Source organism: Cherax quadricarinatus, unplaced genomic scaffold (assembly GCF_038502225.1).
Source record: "Cherax quadricarinatus isolate ZL_2023a unplaced genomic scaffold, ASM3850222v1 Contig333, whole genome shotgun sequence".
NCBI classification, from domain to species: domain Eukaryota; kingdom Metazoa; phylum Arthropoda; class Malacostraca; order Decapoda; family Parastacidae; genus Cherax; species Cherax quadricarinatus.
In genome coordinates, this window is record NW_027195359.1 from 201,858 (window position 1) to 209,023 (window position 7,166).

Below are 7,166 nucleotides of genomic sequence, written 5' to 3' on the forward strand. Positions count from 1 at the left end.
CAATACCTATTCCCATATCGTAATTTCAATAATTACTTTTGAACCTATTATCCATTGCTGACAGGAATATAATTGAATCATTGTTTCACAAAAAGCATTTTTGAATATATGAGTATAGTTTTACCAATGCTCTTATATGGGTGTGAAGCATGGGTGATGAATGTTGCAGCGAGGAGAAGGCTGGAGGCAGTGGAGATGTCATGTCTGAGGGCAATGTGTGGTGTGAATATAATGCAGAGAATTCGTAGTTTGGAAGTTAGGGGGAGGTGCGGGATTACCAAAACTGTTGTCCAGAGGGCTGAGGAAGGGTTGTTGAGGTGGTTCGGACATGTAGAGAGAATGGAGCGAAACAGTGACTTCAAGAGTGTATCAGTCTGTAGTGGAAGGAAGGCAGGGTAGGGGTCGGCCTAGGAAAGGTTGGAGGGAGGGGGTAAAGGAGGTTTTGTGTGCGAGGGGCTTGGACTTCCAGCAGGCATGCGTGAACGTGTTTGATAGGAGTGAATGGAGACAAATGGTTTTTAATACTTGACGTGCTGTTGGAGTGTGAGCAAAGTAACATTTATGAAGGGGTTCAGGGAAACCGGCAGGCCGGACTTGAGTCCTGGAGATGGGAAGTACAGTGCCTGCACTCTGAAGGAGGGGTGTTAATGTTGCAGTTTAAAAACTGTAGTGTAAAGCACCCTTCTGGCAAGACAGTGATGGAGTGAATGATGGTGAAAGTTTTTCTTTTTCGGGCCACCCTGCCTTGGTGCGAATCGGCCAGTGTGATAATAAAAAAAAAAATAAAATAAAAAATTAGATTCACTTATAATTAATAGATTTACTGTACAACTATGATATAATTCTTTAGTATTAAGTAGTCAGTAAGCCAATAATGTTAAGTCAGCCTATAATGCCTAGGCATAATAGAGGCTCTCTTTGCATTGCAACCCATTATTGTAAATACATAATCTCAGTGTACAGGTCCTCCATCACAAATCCGGCATCATTGGGACCTGTAGTGTGCCGGATTACTGAGTTTGCCGAATTACAGAGTGGTTAGGTTAGAATACACTTAATAAAATTAACCAACTTGACTTACACAGTTCATTGAACATCGGCAAAAATCGAACATTTCCGCTACTTTGAGCTCAATTTCAAGGTACTTTTCATCATGAAAGCAATTAAAATCATGTCTATTTCTGTAATATATCTTCCATTCTATCAAATGAGACCAAAAAAAATGAGAATACAACCATAAAAACCATACGAAAATATACCACAAAGAGGCGGCTAATGGCTGAGAAGTGAACTCCCTTATTTATCGTCCGTCTTTTTTATTTTTGGTGTATGTTAAGAAGCATCTTTCCATCATACATTGCCCAAGTTTCAATGAGAAAGCCCAACAAACAACTGAGAAAAAAACAATATTTACCAAAAATCATGGCAAGTCCAAGCCAGGTACTGGAAATAAGTCACTTTGTCTGACTTTTTTGGGTTATTCTAGGTTCTCAATACATACGCTGCTATGTATGATAATCTATGTAACTGTATTTGTGTATAGTACCTGAATAAACTTACTTCTAGTCTGTCGATTGAGTACAAGAAACGGCCCATTCACCTATTTCAACTACCCAATAAAGTGGTCAGAAATTGGCAATTTGTCCAATTTCACAGATGCCAGTTTCAAAATAGGGTCCAGAATAGACAATGCAGACATTCCTGGCACTAAAATAACATTTTCTCTGTTCATTAATCATGGCTACAGGCCCCTCTTATATTATTACTCTTGCTTACCATTTGGAATTTTTCTATTCTATTCTATTATCACACTGGCCGATTCCCACCAAGGCAGGGTGGCCCGAAAAAGAAAAACTTTCACCATCATTCTCTCCATCACTGTCTTGCCAGAAGGGTGCTTTACACTACAGTTTTTAAACTGCAACATTAACACCCCTCCTTCAGAGTGCAGGCACTGTACTTCCCATCTCCAGGACTCAAGTCCGGCCTGCCGGTTTCCCTGAACCCCTCACACGTCAAGTATTAAAAACCATTTGTCTCCATTCACTCCTATCAAACACGCTCATGCATACCTGCTGGAAGTCCAAGCCCCTCGCGCACAAAACCTCCTTTACCCCCTCCCTCCAACCTTTCCTAGGCCGACCCCTACCCCGCCTTCCTTCCACTACAGACTGATACACTCTTGAAGTCATTCTGTTTCGCTCCATTCTCTCTACATGTCCGAACCACCTCAACAACCCTTCCTCAGCCCTCTGGACAACAGTTTTGGTAATCCCGCACCTCCTCCTAACTTCCAAACTACGAATTCTCTGCATTATATTCACACCACACATTGCCCTCAGACATGACATCTCCACTGCCTCCAGCCTTCTCCTCGCTGCAACATTCATCACCCATGCTTCACACCCATATAAGAGCGTTGGTAAAACTATACTCTCATACATTCCCCTCTTTGCCTCCAAGGACAAAGTTCTTTGTCTCCACAGACTCCTAAGTGCACCACTCACTCTTTTTCCCTCATCAATTCTATGATTCACCTTATCTTTCATAGACCCATCCGCTGACACGTCCACTCCCAAATATCTGAATACATTCACCTCCTCCATACTCTCTCCCTCCAATCTGGAATTTTTATTCACACAAAAAAATAGAAGATTTACTATTATGCAGACTACTGCATTATTGTAATAATTGTATAAATAATGTCAACCCATTCTTGACTGCATATTGGAATTTGGACTGGCAGGCGGACAGGTATTGGACGGTGACGTCATTTGTTTACTCGAGCATCGCTAAAGAATAGAACTTTTCTGCTACTGTGAGCGCAATTTCAAGGTACTTTTCGTCATGAAAGCAATCAAAATCATATCTATTTCTGTAATATATCTTCCATTCTATCAAATGAGACCAAAAAAACTAGAGTATAACCATAAAAACCATACAAAAATATACCGCTAAGCGGCCGCTAATGGCTGAGAAGTGAACTCCGCTATTTATGGTCTGATTTCTTTCATTTTTAGTTTACATTAAGAAGTATCTTTCCATCATATATTGCCCAAGTTTCAATAAGATAACCCAACAAACAAATGAGAAAATAACCCAGGTACTCATTTACTGATGGGTGAACACAGACAACAGGTGTAAAGAAACATGCCCAATGTTTCTACCCTGGCTGGGAATCGAATATTTACCAAAAATCATATATGGCTAACCCCAGCCAGGTACTAGAAATAAGCCACATTGTCTGACTTTTTTGGGTTATCTTAGGTTCTCTACACATATGCTGCTATGTGTGGTAATCTACATAGAGAAAATAGCTTTTTTGTTTCAGGTTTATGGTGCAGTAGAAGTGTATATCACAGTTAGCCCTGTGCTACACTCCGTTTTTTCTAATATAAGCCCCCAAGACAGGGATAGGAGAATGGTACTTGTATCTCGTATCCTCTTCATACCTACGTCGAACTGCTCAGTATTATGCCAAATATTATTCATTCTGGAGTATTTAACATATTTTATGTTATTTATATTGTTTATTATGTCATATTAGATCAGTTGTGATAGGTAATAAGCTGTAGTGTTGATATTAGGGTAATCATAAAGCATATTCTCCTGCATCACGAGACTGAGCTCATAGCACCTGACAGTGGCTTCAAAGCCACCTTATCTTTAACGGACAATGTACTGTGTAGGTGCTCTACACAACGAAAAGCATTTCTTTTATTCATTGGAACTATGGCTAGGGCTAAAAGTAAGCAGGTTATAACAATAAATGGAGAAAAAGAAATTACAATAACTTATGCAGCAAGTAGGGCCACCAAACAGTACCAGTAGGTTGGTGTGGCGACCCTGGAAACTTGAAATTATGCTAGCCGAAGTTAGTGCCGAATAACTGAATGAACCAAATAACTGATTGCCGGATTTGCGATAGCGGACCTGTACTATTTGCAAAGACATAAATAAATAAATAAATAAATAAATAAATTGCTTGGCTGATTTAAGATAGGGCAATTAAAATAGTGTATCTAAACAAACACAGCAAGTTCCTTCCTAATGCAGATTCGTCCAACACACATATGAACCAGGCTGGGAGGGTGGTGGGGATGGCGGGGGATGGTAGTAGGTCTCCCCTGTTGACTCAATGGTGTGACCCACAGCCCATCCCGCCCCACAGGCAACCACACACTCAAAATTTTTTCCCCTCCAGTAACTGTGTTAAATTAATTTTACGAATAAACAAAAATATGCCATAATTCTTCAATCATGCTATAACCAAAACATGCCAGATAAAACCGTGTTAAACGACAGGCTACTGTACAAATAATATAAAAAACTGTTTATGTTATACATGTTAATTAAGCAGAAGAGAAATACAATAAGGTACAGTATAAAGTGTAGGTTTCTCTCATTTTATGCAGATTCGCATTGTGCAAATTTACTATGAAGTGATGGTCTATTTTCGATGGTAATTCCATATATGTAATTTATGTTGCCGTACGTGATTTGCACAGTTCACAAAGCTAACTGAAAATTTATATTGTACAAAATTTAGTGTTTGTGATCTGAATGAGCCTAGTACAGATGACAGGAGCCCAGAACACACCTACATAAGAACATAAGAAAGAAGGAACATAGCAACAGGTCTACTGACCCATGCGGAGCAGGTCCATCCTCCCCGGATTAGCCCAATGACCCACCCAGTCTGGTCACCTCCACTCAAGGAAGGTGCACAGCACCAGACCTAGCACCACAAGCTAGTCAGGTCCAACTCACACCCACCCACACCAACTCATGTATTTATCTAACCTATTTTTAAAACTACACAATGTTTTAGCCTGAATAACTGTACTTGGGAGTTTGTTCCACTCATCCACAACTCTATTACCAAACCAGTGCTTTCCTATATCCTTCCCGAATCTGAATTTTTCCAACTTGAAACCATTGCTGCGAGTCCTGTCTTGGCTGGAAATTTTCAGCACGCTATTTACATCCCCTTTATTTATTCCTCTTTTCCATTTATGCACCTCGATCATATTCCCCATAATTCTACGCCTTTCAAGAGAGTGCAGATTCAGGGTCTATCCTCATAGGGAAGATTTCTGATACATGGGATCATCTTTGTCATCCTCCTCTGTACGTTTTCCAGAGCATTTATATCCATTCTGTAATACGGTGATCAGAACTGAGCAGCATAGTCTAAATGAGGCCTAACCAACGATATATAGAGTTGAAGAACAACCTGAGGAATTCTATTATATATACTTCTAGATATGAAGCCAAGAATTCTGCTAGCTTTATTGCAAACACTAACCTACTATAGGTAGTAGGTTGGTAGACAGCAACCACCCAGGGAAGTACTACCGTCCTGCCAGATGACTGTGAAACAAAAACCTGTAACTGTTTTGCATGATGGTAGGATTGCTGGTTTCTTTTTCTGTCTCATAAACACGCTAGATAACAGGGATATCTTCCTACTCCTACTTACACTTTGGTCACACTTCACAGACACGCACATGCATATATATATGTACATACATCTAGGTTTTTCTCCTTTTTCTAAATAGCTCTTGTTCTTTTTTATTTCTTCTATTGTCCATGGGGAAGTGGAAAAGAATCTTTCCTCCGTAAGCCATGCGTGTCGTATGAGGCGACTAAAATGCCGGGAGCAATGGGCTAGTAACCCCTTCTCCTGTATACATTTACTAAAAAAGAGAAGAAGAAAAACTTTATAAAACTGGGATGCTTAAATGTGCGTGGATGTAGTGCGGATGACAAGAAACAGATGATTGCTGATGTTATGAATGAAAAGAAGTTGGATGTCCTGGCTCTAAGCGAAACAAAGCTGAAGGGGGTAGGAGAGTTTCAGTGGGGGGAAATAAATGGGATTAAATCTGGAGTATCTGAGAGAGTTAGAGCAAAGGAAGGGGTAGCAGTAATGTTAAATGATCAGTTATGGATGGAGAAAAGAGAATATGAATGTGTAAATTCAAGAATTATGTGGATTAAAGTAAAGGTTGGATGCGAAAAGTGGGTCATAATAAGTGTGTATGCACCTGGAGAAGAGAGGAATGTAGAGGAGAGAGATTTTGGGAGATGTTAAGTGAATGCATAGGAGCCTTTGAACCAAGTGAGAGAGTAATTGTGGTAGGGGACCTGAATGCTAAAGTAGGAGAAACTTTTAGAGAGGGTGTGGTAGGTAAGTTTGGGGTGCCAGGTGTAAATGATAATGGGAGCCCTTTGATTGAACTTTGTATAGAAAGGGGTTTAGTTATAGGTAATACATATTTTAAGAAAAAGAGGATAAATAAGTATACACGATATGATGTAGGGCGAAATGACAGTAGTTTGTTGGATTATGTATTGGTAGATAAAAGACTGTTGAGTAGACTTCAGGATGTACATGTTTATAGAGGGGCCACAGATATATCAGATCACTTTCTAGTTGTAGCTACACTGAGAGTAAAAGGTAGATGGGATACAAGGAGAATAGAAGCATCAGGGAAGAGAGAGGTGAAGGTTTATAAACTAAAAGAGGAGGCAGTTAGGGTAAGATATAAACAGCTATTGGAGGATAGATGGGCTAATGAGAGCATAGGCAATGGGGTCAAAGAGGTATGGGGTAGGTTTAAAAATGTAGTGTTAGAGTGTTCAGCAGAAGTTTGTGGTTACAGGAAAGTGGGTGCAGGAGGGAAGAGGAGTGATTGGTGGAATGATGATGTAAAGAGAGTAGTAAGGGAGAAAAAGTTAGCATATGAGAAGTTTTTACAAAGTAGAAGTGATGCAAGGAGGGAAGAGTATATGGAGAAAAAGGGAGAGGTTAAGAGAGTGGTGAAGCAATGTAAAAAGAGAGCAAATGAGAGAGTGGGTGAGATGTTATCAACAAATTTTGTTGAAAATAAGAAAAAGTTTTGGAGTGAGATTAACAAGTTAAGAAAGCCTAGAGAACAAATGGATTTGTCAGTTAAAAATAGGAGAGGAGAGTTATTAAATGGAGAGTTAGAGGTATTGGGAAGATGGAGGGAATATTTTGAGGAATTGTTAAATGTTGATGAAGATAGGGAAGCTGTGATTTCATGTATAGGGCAAGGAGGAATAACATCTTGTAGGAGTGAGGAAGAGCCAGTTGTGAGTGTGGGGGAAGTTCGTGAGGCAGTAGGTAAAATGAAAGG